Here is a 14,593-nt window from a genome sequence, read left to right as displayed (position 1 = left end):
CTGCCTCTGCCCTCTGTGCTCTTGCTCTGCAGCAAGGGGCTACATAGCAGAGGAGGCATCATACAGATTTGTCTGGCGGGTTTGTAATGAGAGGGGTGTGATGACCCTGCACATTCATCAGATGCTCGTTTTCAGCCTGGACCCATCCGTGATGTTTTTATTATTTTTCTTCCTCCCTCTGCTCGGCTCAGGCTGCTTCGGGAGAAGTGGCACGTAGGCACATACGTCCTTGTGCACACTATACTTGTATAAACTCCATCAGGAAGTCATCTGGCCAAACTTTCCAGAGCTCTGCTTTTAACTCTTCCCTAGGCAGTCTGTATCGGCAGCCTGGGGATTTCTAGGGAGCATGGACATGTGCATTCATCCTCCTGTTCTGTTTATTGATTCCCACTGCTCTCCTTCCTACAAACCCCAAGCACATGGCTATGCAGCTTTTGCACCCATCCTACTCTGAGTACCCATCAGAAATAAGTCCCCTTCAGCTGCACACATGCACACGTGCACCCACGGGGCTTTGCAGTAAAACACTGCGTTGGCTTTCCTGGAGGTAGCAAAAGCCAGTCACCAAAAAGTGCTGCAGCAGAGACCGCCCCGGTGGGGCAGGAGGAAGAAGCACTGGTGGGGCAAGGCTGTTGGCGGGGGCAATTCTCCCTTGAGGTTGTTATTTCAGAAGCATGTCCTTACCAGGCACGTGAGTAGCAAAGGAAGTTCTCACAGCCCTTAAATGTTTGCTGTGGTCAGGGAAAGATTAAAAAAAAAACCCCAACCCCTTTGTAAGTGACCCTGTCTGTCTTCAGTGAAGACGTGTCTCACTGTATGTCCCACTCTGCACAGAGGCACGATTACACACCCACATAGACACATCAGTGTGCATATAGACATTTCAAAGAGCTGAGAAAAACCCTGTGAGACTGTTCACGTAGGAGAAAGGCTGCTATTCCACCCCGTGACATGTGTGGATTAATAGTTCTCCTAATTGTTAAATGCAAAACAACAGTCATTCCATTTTGTTGGTGCCTGTTAATCTGCCCATTGCCAGATTTCAATGGCTCTTACAAGATTTTGGAGCCTACTGCACAGGAGTGAATACATGGAATTGCTGGAAATGTTATCCTCTGTGAGCGGGTATGGAGCAGGGATGTCTGAGCTCATTTGCTGTTTGGCCAACAGTGCCAGCTATTTTTTGCTCCTGCTTACCTTGGTGCGAGTATGAGACCTGAGTCAGACCAGCAGATCTCCGCTGGAGAGGTGCCACCAACGGTAATGCTGTCTCTCTTAACTTACACCACTGTAAAACAGCCCAGAGTTTAACCATTTATCCACCAAGCTGTTCACAGACATTTGCCCCTGGTTTACTGTATATTCCTTAATTTTCTCTAGTGTTACAAAACCATGACATGGTGAAATAGCTTCAGCGTACAGGTCTTGATTCTTCTCCTGGGCGCACAGCTGTAAATTAGAAGTAACTTCATTAAAGTTAATTAGGTTATCCTGGTGTTGATTTTGCCTTCTTGATCAGATTTACAGGTGTCTGTCTGAGAGGGGTATGTGTTCGCATTCAGCCTTGCTCAGACAACTGTGGTATAGAAGGGATTCAACTGCCAGAAATTCCCAAAAATCTAGAGATGACTTTTACAGCAGACTCATCCGCTGCAGAGATGTTTCTCCTCTCGAACAGCTGTTCGTGTGCCATAAACAGCAAAGGAGCCTTCTGTTTCTGTCAGACTCCTACTGAAATTCATGAGACGCAAACCACGACTGCTCACCAATTGGAGTCAGAGGTATTAATAGCGTTCCCCGCTTGCCTCCTCTCCTGCAGTCGGAGGAATCAATCAAGCTCTCACGGTCCCTCAAGGAGGTGGAGAAGCTCTGAGAGCTGAGGACGATGCATGGTGTTTTCCTTTTCTCTTAATTTGTTTCTTCAGATCTTTTGTCAACACGGGTTATTCCTCTGTCTCCTCAACTGGAGGATCATAAGTGTAACTAACTTTTGCCCCAAAATCTAGACTCAGTTCCCCCATCCTGACAATTCATTGTAGCCTGACCTTTTGCATGGTGAGTGGGGCATGTGCAGAGGTATCCTCACAGAAGGGGTTCTCCGTGCATCTGTGTATCACGGTTAAGAGGCCTGGGGTGGCATTCAACATCAAATGGTTTTTCTCTGTGCAAGTAATTCCCATCAGGGCATTAAAGAAGGAAGCTACCACTTATCCTGCTCAGTTCTTTGGTTTTCTGCCTTTCGGTGGCAGAGGACAGTGGGTATCCTGAGGATGAACTGACCACAGAGACTCAGCTCTGTGTGTGCCAGCATGAAGGGTGGGCTTGCTCCATCTTTGCCAAGTGCTTCCTCAGCCTGGCTGGGGCTCTGCTTACTAAGGCTGTCCCTCTCAAATAGCAGTGGCAGAGGGGGACTTGTCTCCTAAGGCACGATCCTGCTACTGCTGTGACACCACGTAGCACTTGGACCTTCCTGCTGGGAGCAGTGGAGGGAAGGGAGGCATAGGGCTCCTTGGCATGAAAACACCTGTAACACACTAGAAATGGTTGATGTTGTTCATCAAGGCCTTACTTTTCGTCTGATGGGCCAGAGCGAAGAAACTGTTATTGAACACCTAAATCATAACACCTCCCTCCACCACCTTAGGTAAGCCAACACTTGTCTGCTGACAAGCCAAAGCAAGTGGAGATTTGCCTTCCAGTTTTAATGGGCTGCGAATTAATTATGTGTAAGTACTGTGTGGTCATTCTTAAAATGTCTAGCAAAAGGGACAACCCTGCACACCTTGGGGAGGTGGAGCAGGGCTGTGAGTTGACAAGAACACCTTGTGCAGCCCCTGGCCAGAGCTGGGACCACCACCCAGGTCACTCCAGGGTCTGATTTGCTTTGCCTATCTCAGAAGTCCCCGGAATAGGTCAATGCAAGGATAAATCCGTTCTCGCCAAGCTTTAAACATAAACCTAAAGCAGGAAGAAACTGGTTCGTTTCTGCCTGAAATCCTACATAAACTCATCCTTACGCTGCAGACCTCAGGGCAGGCTTCCAGAGAGGGCTTCCGATGCGGCTGCTGGGTTTTGCGTGGAGAGGTAACCTTACGGGCAGACTGGAGAGAAGGTATCCTTGTAGGTACATTTCCACCCCCGTGACAGAGCCTTTGGGATTAAGTGTCTGATATTTAGGAAGCGAAAGGATGTACAGTGCTCAGTCCTGACCTTGCCGTAACCTGTGGAGAAGCAACAAAGATTCCCTTTAACCATGTACGGCGTAAACAGCGAGGAGCACGCACATAACAGAATTAGAAAGGAATCTGATAGATAGCCCCAAAGATAAATGCCACTTTAGGCAATGTTGCTTTAAACTGTTGACAGAAGCACCATTCAGAGAGGAACTGTGAGATTTAAGTGCTTCTCTGCTTCTGGGTGGGATAAGGTGTCACGTAAAATGCATTTTGTGTTTTTGTTTTATCTCCCTCTCTCCACTCTTCTCCAATGAGAGCATACACGCCAAAAGCATTAAAAACAGACTGTGGTGAGTTTGCTTCACTAACACATCTCCACATCAAAGGCTTTGCTGGAATCTATTGATTCTGGCAGAATTGCAGAAACCGGTGATGTTTTCAGTGAGAAATCATGCACCTCTCAGTTGATTTCGGGAAAGAAAAAAAAGAAAAGAAAAGAAAGGCGCTCCACCATGTGCAAATATTCACCCTAGAGAGAGGCTGATAAACTGCAAAATGTTTCGGCTGTCTCCCTCAGTGCCAGTAAATACTCAAGGATGCCTTCATTGACGGACGGCGGAGCTGTAGCTTACATGATGTTACAAAAAACTGGCCTATTTAAGTTTTGTTTTCACTGTTTGTGAATAACATGTGACAGTTCTTATCTGACCTGTTGTTTACTTCCTATTTCTGAAGTGAATGCACCCTATGCCAGTGAACGGCCATTGCGCACAGCCCCATGACTTATCTCAAAAAGCCCAGAGATTATCAATGACACCAGATCAGAACCATGGGGCAGATTGCGGCTGCGCTTTGGGAGTGGTCCTGGCAGATTCACCTCCGATATAGGTGTACCTTAATTGCAGTCTCATTGGAAAATCTACTTTTGATCAAAAAAATCTATCAGCTATTTTGACCAAAAATACATTTCCTTTTAATTTTGCCTCATAGATATGAAACCACTGTATTTGTATATCACTTTAACTGAAACTACTCAGTTTCTACTGAAAATGTCTCTGTGCTGTAAGACCTATATTAACCTTGTGATTCAGAGCAAAATCTGAAAAGGACATAGATCAAACCGCATAGTAGCAGGAACTGTTTTGCCCTGCTCTGTTTTCAGGGCTTTAGTATTTGTAGGACTCTCTGACTCTACTTTGTCTGCATCCTGCACATAAAGGGCTTCCAAAATGTAAAAGCATTAAGGTGTTTTCAAAAGGTGTCTGTGCACAGGTAGAGGATGATTAATGCAGACTGTCTATACTACAGTCCTGCTGGGTTAAGTTGGAGTATAAGGAGGTGTGATCCTCACCACGACAGTTTGCAAACTCCCTAAGCAAAAGCACAGTGACTACCAGTTGGCTGCAATAGTTCACTCGGCTTTGCTCAGGGAGATGCATGTGGCTCTACAATGTTGACCCAAAGCTCAGTACAAGCCATATGCCTTGCCAGTATTGTTGAACCCAGGCTGATAAAATACGCCCATTGCAGATATGGCCTCATATAATGGCTTCATAAATGCCGTTGAGAAGAAAAGTCATACCCAGAGTCACAGTGCAAGAGGAGCCTTTTCCTTAGAAACATCTTACTTGGGGTCTTCCCAGTCCCCACCAGTGATTTCCAAGGCACAGTAACGCTCTCAGAGGATCTTCTCCCCCTTGCACTCACTGTGCTCTTCAAACACAGCCTCTAAACACAAGCCAGCGCCTGCAGTCCTCAGGTGTGGGCCCTGCTGGTGGCACTGCTCTCGCTGCCAGCCGCTGCTTGCTCTGGGCAGTGCACCAAGGTAATGGTGCCTTCTCCTACCGCCTTGCCCACCAGCCCTAGTCTTGACCTATAGGACACTGTGACAATCCAGCCTCGCCTCCTCAGGGGGAAGACTATCGGCCTGAGCATCTAATTATAGAGAGATGGAAAAACGTCCACTAAGGGATGAGGGTAAGTTTTCCAATACGTAGCACAACAGTAATCAATACTTGCATCAATACTTAATTTATCTATGTCAAGCGGAACAGCTTCAGCAGGAGGGAATGAGATCATCTCTTCCGACCCTAGCATGCTATGCAGTGTCACGTGGGATGGGAAATGTGGGTTTAAATCCCTTTACTCAGAGGTCTTAATTCTCAAATCCTTGGATACAAGGGTGCTGCTGCCAGGAAGGCATTGACAGGATGGACCCACCCTTAGCTGATGAGCAGAAGTAACGTCTTAATCCCTCTGCAAACCTAACCCCAGGCCCTTAACCCCTGAGTAGAAACCCACTGGGATCTGCGTGAGTCTCCTTTGATCTCAGGCAACTTTTCAGCTGGCCTCTAACGAAAGGCATTTACCTCATGGCCACTGAGTCAAGCCCCTGGAGGACCCTTGCTGCTTCTTATAAAGAGATGCAGTTTCAGTAAGACACTGCAGCGTTACCCAAATATCAGCCCCCATGAGTAGGTACTCCCCTTGCGCCTCAGCGGCTGCTCAGACAAGGTATTTGCAATGTTCCCTGTGAGATATTAATTTCTGGGCACCTCCCCACGGGACATCAATGGTGTGACTCAGTGACACGGAGAGCTTGCTGGGAAGTGGGGGAGAGTTGTCTGCCACGCACAAGTGGTGACATAAGTGGTGGGCAAGAAAAAAACAACAACTCCTCTGTTGCAACAGGAGGTGAAGGTTTCAGCTCTCCGTGAATGGTTCCCCTAACAGTGACTAAGCTGTTCCCTCCATCCAGCTAACGGAGAGACCGTGCTACGCGCTGTGTATTCCTGTAAACCAGCCGGCATCGGGTCATCCCATTTCAAGGCTTCTCAGAAGGGATCTCTCAATGTGCTGGTTTCATGAAATATGCTGAATGCAGATTAAGTTAGATTTCAATCACTCTTTCCTTTTTCATTAAGCACTTTCCATAGGAGTTGCAGCCCTTTGGTTTAGCTAACAGGAAGGTGAGCCTGTTTCACTCTTAACTTCCATCTGTACCTATGTTCATAGCTTGGGTCTTGCTCCTGAACCGTGGTGTGTCTTATTACCTCTTTGCCTGCAACACGAGATGACCGTGAACATTTCCAGGATGCTGTTGGTTTTCACAGGGGCCTGTCCACACAGAAAATCTATCTGGTATTAGTGACAGCTGTGAATTTAAAGCACAGTATCTACTTCTGGGTGCCTCAACTAAAATGGATGAACTGAGTCACATGTGTACTCTGGGACAGGGGTGCTGGCACACAGGCTTGTCCAGAAAAAGCTATCCCGGAACAGTTCCAGGAATCACTGCGGAAAACTGAAGAGCCTAAATCGGTCCCAGGGGTCTATGTGGGTTCAACAAATACCCCAGATTGCAGGGAGAGCTACCAAACCAATTGACAACCCTTCTTCAAGGTCTTGTCTTTCTAAGCTTTCAGTGAACCACAAGTGGTGCCTGTTCATGACTACCTCGGGTTGTTAGACCCTACTCTGAATGCCTATAATAGGACTCTCTTGTTATCCAATAAACGGTGTCCAGCACTTGACCAAGTGCCCCCCGCTGTCCAAGCAATCGGGCAGGCTGGCGCTTCTCTTTTTGGGGAGAGGACAAGAGAACAAACATGCCAAATGTTCATCAGATAGCCGAGTGCATTACCGGAAGGGGCTCAGACATTGTCGTGATAAGTAAATATGACAGCCTACTCAGAACACAAAAGAGGCTTCAGTTTATTCCTAAATTATTAATCTTCCCTGGGGAGTGGCTTTATAGTGCTGACTTGGGCACTGTGGGAACACGGTCTCTTCCCAGCGATGGTGGTGGGCTCCTCCCTGCAGTCTCTCCTGGTGGGATCATAGCAGATATTGGCCCATCACAGGTGGGTTATCTGAGGGGGCAGGACATGACTTTTGTTGCTGGCTGGGAGAGGGTACCTCCATCACGGGGCGGCAGCCACGCTTTCTACCGTGGGTGGTAAATGTCCTCTCCCCTGGTTAGCAGGCTGGAAGCACCTTTCCTGATGGCAAATAACGCAGCTCACTGCCTTGGAGTTTGTGAGGGAGCTTTTCATAACCACTTTTTCAACTCTCTGTTGTCTGCTACCTACATGGGGGGATGACAAGTCAGGACTTGGGCTCCTTAGCCCTACAGACCATGTTTCTGCTGCAGGTTGTAGAATGATACCCCTTAAAGGCTTTCAAAGGCATTTCAGTTCAGTCACACTGGAGCCTGGTGAACATCTCAGAGCACACGAGCAAGGAGGCAAGCTGTGGGACGCTGTACATAGTGGTCTGTGCAGACCGTGGCGGGGACAGGAGGTGTGGGGGAGCTCCTATTCATTTGAGCTGGAGGCTATGAGAGGAGTGAGGGAAGCCCCATGGAGACAGCGAGTTGGGATAAAGGATGTGGGGTGAGCTGTAGGAGGAGGCACTCTGTGGGAGAAGTGAGCTTACAGCTGAAAGAAAAGGGTAGCTGCATGCACAACTATCTTATATACATATGCATGGCATGTATAGGTTTGTGCTTGTGGTCTGTCCCTAAAAGTGAAAGGATTCTTCCAGAAGAAGAATCCCCAAAACCCTCTCTCCACTGAGGCAGACAGCGATCCTTCAGGAGGAAACAGAAAAGGTGGGATGGTTTTCTAGCACAGAGCTGCAAGAGAGGCCAGGGATTGAGAAACGAAGAACTGGAGTCACACTGGGACATTTTTGTCAGAGGTACTCATAGCGATAACTGCTGCTTGTCACTGAACTATTTTTCCCCTTTGCTCACTGGATGAACTTGAATATGCCTGGGCTGCATCATCCCCCTTGACAGACAGCATCGGAGATGCTTTGGAGCACATTGGTGTTTCCCGAGAGGCTGCAGATGGTTGGAGCCAGCTTGCAGCAATCAGAAGAAGTCAGCCTTTTGAAGAAGTTCAACCCCCCCCCAGCTGTTTTCCAGGCAATCCAGCTACCTCCACCCTCACGTAGGAGCTGTGCCTCTCCCCAGGATAGTGCAACACAGCCACCCCCCCGGGCACCCCCAGGCCCGGGTGCCAGGCTCCGGCAAGGCACACGTCTGCCGAGGGAGAGGGAATGGCACAAAATGGTCACAGCGGGGGGATGCCCTGTGACAGGTCCTGGCACTATTCTTGGCTGTGAAGGGGTCCTGGCTCGGCCGCTGGAAAAAAGGGTGTTACCGGAGAAAGTTCCTCTGTACCTAGGGGAATCATCGCTAAAGCTAACGGAGAGTAAATGGCATCTTAAAAGGTACCTCTTCCACCATGAGAAACAGTGGCAGCCGCAGCCTGGTAAGAGGGAGAAGTGAGTGAATCTCAACAGACAGGACCCGGGATGAGCTAGAGAGAGTGGGGGAAGAGGAGAGACGAGGAGAAGGTAATGAGACAGCCTTTACACTGTTCCACTTCTCCTTTTTTCAGTTGTGTGGCAATGCCATTCATTAGCAAACATGAATCGATGGCATTTCCCTGCTGCACGCTCCCCCGGGAGCCATTGCAGTTCTCTGCGAGACCTTGTATTTCTCGGCTGGCTTCTCCCCGCTCCTGCACTCGCATGCGCCGAGGGCTGCGGTGATGAAGCGACCGAGCACTCGCCCTGCATGTGTTTTCTCCCCTGGCCGTAGGCTGACCTCTGAGGTTATCTGACAAGCCTTTCGTCAGACATCAGCAGGAGCAAGGATCGTCACGAAGGCAGTGCTGCAATATGGGAAGTCGTTGCGCTCATGCATCTCGCCCGGCAAAGGTGGAGAAGGTGGCCCTGACATTTATGGCATTTCAAAGGGACGCAAGGTTTCAGCGCTGCCTCACAGCCTAAGAGTCATCGCTGCTATAAAACCACCCGCAGCGGCAAGGTGTTCGCTTCACCTGAGCTCTGCCGCATCACCTCGCCTCGCCTTGCCTGCAAGAAGTGAGGCTTTATTCCTGCTCTCAGGAGGCACAATTTTCTTCTGGCTTAACAGCTTTCTGGGAAAGGTTGATTTACCCTGACCCCGGCCATGCATGGTAGAGCATGGATGCTATCGAGTCTGGAGACCTCTGTCACAAGTTCGGCTCCTCGCTTCGATGCAGAGCGCAGCAAGAGCTTTGGTCACGGTGATTTTGCAGCAAGGCACTGAGTCACCAGCATGGGATCTGAACCCATCCATCTCATCTGGACACGGCGGGCCACGGCGAAATGTCATGTAGGACATTTTGCAGTAGATAGAGGGGTCGTCCTCCTTGGGCACTTTCCAAAATAAGGCTGCCCCAGGCAGATCGGGCACTTGGGTGCTAGCTTTGAAGGTGGGTGACAGTCGCACAGAAGAAGGGAAAACATAGCCAAGGGCATTGATTTCAACAGCAAATGGCACAAAGCTAGCGGGGAAAAAGGGTCGAGCCCCTCTGTAGACATCGGCTCACTTCTAACACCCTTGAGGGCGAGCAACTCTCAGAGGAAGAGGAGGGTGACCCCCATAGCGCTCCCAGTCCCCATGACTGTCACCGCTTCGTGGGTGGGTAGAAATGCCACCCCACTTGGTGCCACCTCCAGGAGCCCCTGGGTCCCCAGCAGAGCCCGGTGGTGGCTGCAGCCACAAGCCCCGTGATGCCGCAGGACCGTCCCCGCGGGTCACAGCCTTGCCCAGCACTAGGGCCCTGCAGGGTTTGGTGTGGCCGCAGAGGCTGCTGGAAAATGAAATTTCAGTCCTGCTGGCAGCCTTCCAATTTCAACATTTTTTCTTTCTTCCTTGAAAGAAGGCAAAGGGGGAAGCGAGGCCGGGGGGGGGGTCAAAACAGAGGGAGGAGGAGTTCGAACCAATGGGTTCTGACACTTTGTTTTTGCTCAGGCTTCTCAGAAATGCTTGTTTGGGAATGGGGAATTTTAAAATGTCCTACTTGGATGGAAAATGCCTTATCTAGTAATAATAGTTAACCTTTTCATCTGAGGTGCCTAAAAAAATGTCACTTGGCTTTCTTCCACGCAGCTGACGGACGACACCATTCCGGTCCCGCGGCTGCGCGCTGCCTGCACTGTCTCCCATCACGGGCACTGCCTGGGCGGCACGGGCTCGCTCCTCTGCGGCCCGGGATGGCAGCCAGGGTCCCTGCCGGTGATCCTGCTTCCCCCACCGGGGAGCTGAGGGGACGGGTGCTGCCAGGGGCACGGGGCAGCGCAGAGCTCGCTGCTGCCTTCAGCTCACCATCCAGCTGAGCGTTTTGGCCATATCGGTCTGCAGAGCGCAGGGGGGCTTTTCCATTCATCATAGTCACCGCAGCCCGCTCCATCTCCATCTCCACCTCCATCCTGAAGGCAAGTCCCTTCCTTCCTCCCAGGAAGTCATCCATGTCCCCTTGGGAACGGGGTTGCAAACTGGCTGTCCTCTCTCATCAGTGCAATGACTGCCACAGTCCTCTGGTTGTCTGTTCTCAGCTTGCCTGCGGTCCCCCTCTGACAGCTCTGTCTGGCGGGGTTCAAAGAAAGCTCCAGCTAGTGATGGGCAGCGCAGCCATCTCTTCTAGCCATGAACCATCACATCAGCACATCACCCAGACGGGCAGGGGGACCAGCCAGGCTTGGGAAGGGTCTGATCCGTGTGGGCGAGCGTGTCCTGTCCCTGCTGACGGGAAGAATAAGGGACTTTCTGCAATTACCCCGCATGTTTCAGAGGCCAGGATTTCAAAGCAGCAATTGAGCCCTAATTGATTAAATGCTCACCGCATTCCCAGGACTGAGCCGCTGCCCCTCAGATAAATGGGAATAAGTCACAGGCAATTAGCAATTTGCCTGAGGTGCTTCTGTACGTGTTCAATGTCTGGACTCAGACTCCTCTGGCCTTGTTAGTCATTAGACCACACATCCTCTGTCCTCTCCGGGTGGCATCCCAACAGCCTTGCCAGGGTGGAAAGAGCAGAATAATCTAACTTCACATTTATCTAGGAAAAAGTTTCCCACAGTCCCTTCCGGCTCTTTTTGTTTTGATTCTGAGGTTTTATTCTTCTGAAAAGTTAAATCTCGAACTGCAACCGTGGAGCTTTTTTGAACACAGTGTTTGTTGCCAGATGATCGTTTGGGGAAAACATATTAAAAAGTAGTACAGTGCATTTATTGCCAGAGCCGAGCTGGCTGAACAAGGCTGATCAAGTATTTTAAACGCAGTGTGACATTTATGCATTGCAGAAAGCAGTTGTGGTCTCTCTGAGCTTGTGACCACTGTTTCTCTTCCTTCTGGACAGGAACTATTTCTTACAGCCTTTCTCTCCAAACCCTTTGCTTTGCTATGCAATACAGAGCCTAGCTTTGATTCTGCTTACTCTGTGCTGCTCCCAAAGTGCAGAGGGACCAGGGGACGTTTCCCACCCCATGCTCCCCACTGATATCTGACCATCTCTTTTGGCCACATGAGCAGTGCTAAGGGCAACTGTCAGTTGGTTTCAGTGTCCAACAAGTACTGAATCACATCTCAGTTGTCCCCGTGCCCAGCCCATAATTTGGGAATCAGTGAAGAAACGTTTGTTCTTTCACGCTTTCTTTCCCTTTAAAGCCACTTTAAAGCAAATGCTGCTTTCTTTAAGAATGTGGTATTTTTGAAAAGCTTTTAAGATTGGTTTTATCTTTCTCTTTTTCCCTTTGCTATTCAGTACTATCAGAAGTGACTGGAGTGACATTAATGGAAGTTAAACAGGGTCTTGACCTTCTCCAGAAGGTCTAAACCAGCACTTAGAGTCTCCATCTTGCCGCACATTAGTGTGGTTTGAAAATCCTTCCCATGTGATGGTTGAGATGATCCCATCTGGAGGGCTCTTTCCAAGAAAGCCCAGAAAAGCACTCTCTTTGCAGGAAAATGAATATTTCTAGGTAAATGCAGCCCTTTCCCTCAGACTAGCTATTTTAAAGTAATGCGGTAACCACCCAGAGAATTTCTTCAGCTGCACACAAGCTGTTGGTTTTTAAAACCCTGAACTTTGCTTTTACATGGTGTCCATTTGTTTGAGAATATCTTAACCTGCTATTCCAACAGTGTGGGATGGAAGTGCTTGACTGCTGACATCTGGGGAAGCTGGGAGGAAGGGACTCTGCGCTCCGAAATCATGCTGCAGTCTGTGCTGTGACTGACATTACCCCATCGCGGTGAGCTCTGGGAAAGGGCTCCCTTTTGTGCACCTCCGGGTACAAAAACTCATGGTGGGATCATGGTCATCTAGCACTGAAGCCCAACTTCAAATGCTTCCCATGGACAAAAGGTTTTAATTAAGCCCACAGTGGGCTAAACATATACCAGGTTAGCACTTTGTTTTGGGGTACTACAGATCTTTCGGACAAAGGTGTCCCCATGTGTTTCACTTGAAGGTGTGGCCTTTAAATTGTAATTAGCTGTATCTCCACTCTAATCTATGTTGTCTTATAACCAAATGATGTCCTAAAAGCTGATAAAGCAGCATTCCTGACCACTGCACACATTTTTTGAGTATCTCATTGCTAGGATTTCAGTCCTTGCAGTCAGCAGAAAAACCTCTAGTGACTCACAAGGGATAGGAATCCTTAGGAAAATAATCCATGCTGGAAAACCAACACTTCCCCTCCGTTATCACTGCTTGCTGACAGCGGGGCTAAGAGAGGTATGGCAGACAAGGCTGCAGGTGGACTTCTACCTCCACCAGGTCAGGTTACATTGCAGAGTAAGGAAGGCACCCGCAGCCCTGTCTCCCCTGCCAGCGCTGCCCAGGACAGACATGCTGACAGCAGCCATCGCTGTCAGTGTCAGAGAACAAATCTGGACGAGAGCTCAAAGAAAGCCCATGTGTGACAGTTCTTCCTCAAAACCATTAAAGCGTGGCTTCCCTGGGTCATGTAGCACCATTTACCGCATCTCACCTAGCTCCATACACAGAGGCACTGGGAGACAGCATCAGAGATGTGACCCAACGGGGCTGTGCTCCCTGGGGCCAGGCATTTGCACACCCATCTGTTGACACTTTCGTGCTTGGCCTTCCATTTGTGTTTTCCTGCATCTCCTTTGCTTTGCTGCTGCTTCAGTACAGCCAGGTCTTCCCACAGCTGCTGCTCCTATCTTGAGGATGGAATAGAATGACATGGGATGGGATGGGATGGGATGGGATGGGATGGGATGGGATGGGATGGGATGGACGGGATGAGACGGGATGTGACGGGACAGGGGTTGAGCATGCAGAGGAAGCCAGCCCAAGGTGTGAGTGGCATTGCCAGCAGCCACTGCCCTCTTTCAAGGCTGAGCCCCTGCATCTGGGTGGTAGCTCCCTGGAGGAGCCCATCACATGGAAACCTTCTCCTCTGGTGGCTGGGATGTGTGAAGCTGATCTCCAAATGCTGAGGGCGGTCCTCCTCCTGGGGGGCTGAGATCAGGGAGGCTTGCGGGAGTAGGACCTGAGCATGGAGAAGGTGCCAACATGACAGATGGGGTGAAGCTGTCATTAGGAAGGGGAGCTGCACCCACACTCCTCCACATCTCTCTACTGCAACTGTCCCTGGCACGGGCCTGCCTGCAAGGGGCTAGTGAGGCTCTCCCCTCCATCCATAGGCTGCATTTCCCTCAGGCCTGGCCGTTTAGCTGTAAGCATGCCTTGGTCTTTCTAAGACGGAGGAAATCTCCCTCAAAATCAAGTGGCCTCTCTGGCTGCAGCTTTATCTCCTCCTTCCTGTTTACTGCGGAGGTCCCTGAAAGGGCCGTTTGTTCCCACCATCGCAGCACCCAGTGCCTCTCGGGAACGTCAGGACGTCTCCCACCGCCCTGGGAGCCCTGCACCGCTGCCTCTCCTCCCCTCTTGTTCTGCGCTCACCCTGTGCTGGGCACGGCAGGTCTCCCCGCAACACCCAGCGGTGCCGGTGCCCTCCCTACCTGTGGGGCTGTCCCTTCCCTCCACTGCCACCCCACTCCCTTCCCTTCCACGTTTGACCAAGTTCTTCATCCTGATATTTAAAACTCTGGGCTGAGCAGCCTCTGCCCACAACTCAGCTCAACTTTCCTCCTACTCTTCCGCTCCTCGTGGGAGCACCACAGGCTCATCTCTCTTCTTCCAACCTCCCCATCTCCCGCCTCCCACTTCCCATCTCTCCAGGCTGCTCCCTCTGACCGTGAGAGGCCTTGCTTTCACCCGCCCAGCGACTTGCCCATCTTCCCCACGCTGCCTGGAGCTGGCTTCCTTCGGCTTGTGTTTCACCTATGCTCTCTGCTCAATATTGTTTGTTCCTCTTTTGGGCCTTAGGACAAAAATATCTCCCCACCCAGGCAGCCTGCACTGCCGGTCAGGTTTCCTCGTGAGTTGTATGAGCAATGTTGTTTATGTGCTGGGCAAATACACTGACCCAAAGGGAAAGAGCAAACGGTTCCTGTGAAAATGCTTGTGCTCAGTTCTCATATATTGCTTTTCTTCTACATCTTTTTTTTTTTAATATAATTCTCACCAGTGTAATGC

The sequence above is a fragment of the Aquila chrysaetos genome, chromosome 7 (assembly GCF_900496995.4).
Source record: "Aquila chrysaetos chrysaetos chromosome 7, bAquChr1.4, whole genome shotgun sequence".
NCBI classification, from domain to species: domain Eukaryota; kingdom Metazoa; phylum Chordata; class Aves; order Accipitriformes; family Accipitridae; genus Aquila; species Aquila chrysaetos.
The sequence above is the reverse complement of the archived record's forward strand: the minus strand, read 5'-3'. Positions refer to the sequence as shown.